We start from the raw sequence: 2026 nt of genomic DNA, 5'->3' as shown, positions 1-2026 counted from the left end.
TGTTTGATCAATACTTATATGGGGTCATACTTGTAATTCAATTGTCAAAATTAAATTCTTCCTCTACTCTTAAATGGCTTTGATACCAGTTGTAAGATGCATCCCATACCCTTCTTTCGAGGTAGGGAGGGATCTCATTAGTAAGTAAGACCTCAAGCTTTCTATGAAGATCACCTAATCAGAAGCTAATCCTTGACTCTCTGATATACAAATACATTCATGGTATTGGGGGCCTTACTACCTAATATTTACCTAAATTTTGCTAGATGTGTCACATAACAAAGTTCCTTAATTTAATTTCCTTCACTAGTTCCTTTATCCCAACAAATCATTTAAACACTATACATTTATAATCATAAACTTGAATTACAACACAATCTGGAAAAACATCCCTCGGCATACCAAGTTACATACAATCCAGGCATTGAAACCATTGTGGGCGATAAATTATCACATATTAATGTAAGGTGAAATGTACCCTCACTAACCTACACTAACATGAAATCTATTAAGCTCAGGTTTGCAATCCCAGAAGAAACCCTCACCTTGCTTTGTGGTGGGTTAACCATTATAAGCAGTTGCCCCAACTCTGTAAATGCTCAAGAGTTGGTTGCCTTGGGTGTGGGAATACATCGATCACTTTGAGATGGTTATCCCCAAGAGAACACATCCCTTGGTTTATTTTACAACAATTTCTAGAATATATTATCGGTCTTATTGTAATCTTGCATCCACAATTCATGCAGCAATCCATGCAACAAACATTCTCACATGAGAGAGATAGCTTTTCTATTTTTTTAAAGAATCCCCTAGTTAAATGCATCAAACAATACCCTTTCTTGATCAAAAACTTATAGGGTTTGTTTGGTCCCACTTACAAGACGAGGTGGAGGCCCAATAATTGCGGTTACAGCAGGGAGGTGAGCCAGTCCTCCACTTCCTTGGGAAACATTTGCAGCTACCGTTATTTGAGGTTCCGATGTAATCTCATCATCACGTTTAGCTACCCTTAGACACCCATGCCCTATGCATTTTGCACGCCCTCCACGAGCCATTATCCCCTGTTTTGGTGATTGAGCCTTTGCTTGCCAAGAAGTAACTTACTCCTTTTTGTGTATATTGCCAATGCTTGGTTAACCACTCATTTACTCAAATAGAACCTATACATAGCAAGACCATAGTTTGATGTGATTGGGCTAGGATGAAAATTTGGAAGTATTAGATATAGGAAGCATTCCTAGATGGCAAGATAATAATGTGGTGAAATTGAAGAGAAGCAAAGATCATAATAATGGTATGGTTGGTACTTGGGTTCTAAATTCCACTCTAGGATGTACTTAAATTGAACTTACAAGCTCTTAAGGTATTTAGTGGCGATAGTAATGTATATAGATGAACTCAAAGGAAGAGTGGGATTAGGAGGGGGTATGGTAATTATCATGGGAGGAGGGTTGCCAAGAGGGAGTGAGGGAGAGGGAGAGAGAGTGCATACAAGGGGGAGAGAGTTGGTGAGGGAGAGCGAGTATAGGTAGAGTGGGAGCGTCTTGAGGGGGTATGATAGGGACTAAGAGGGTTGAGAGAGTCAGCGGGAGAGGGGGATATGGTTGATGAGGAAGAGGGAGTGTAGGTGGTGAGGTAGCAAGGGAGTGACAGAGGGTGAGTAGGAAGCACAAGGGAGCGAGAGGGTAAGCTGGCAAAGAGCTACGAGGGAGAAAAGAAGAGGGAGTGAGGAAAGTTGTAGGGGGGTTGTCCCTGTTGAGAGGCAAGAGGGGTGGCTGGAGAGTGTGCGCGTGGGAGAGAGAGAGAGAGAGAGAGAAGGAGTCAGCACCAACACTATGCAAGGTGACATCAAGATGCAAACATGGCTGGCCGATGGGGAGGGGAAGACAAGAAGGAAGGTCTACATGGCAGCATGGGCTGGCCGGTGGGAGAGAGAGAAAAGAAAATAAATGAAGCAAGAAAAGAAAATAAATGAAGCAAGTCCCAAGTCCACTAGTGCCATGTCAAGGAGATGTTAAAATTGAAA

Source organism: Cibotium barometz, chromosome 45, assembly GCF_041138505.1.
Source record: "Cibotium barometz isolate CiBa-2024 chromosome 45, ASM4113850v1, whole genome shotgun sequence".
NCBI classification, from domain to species: Eukaryota; Viridiplantae; Streptophyta; class Polypodiopsida; order Cyatheales; family Cibotiaceae; genus Cibotium; species Cibotium barometz.
The sequence above is the reverse complement of the archived record's forward strand: the minus strand, read 5'-3'. Positions refer to the sequence as shown.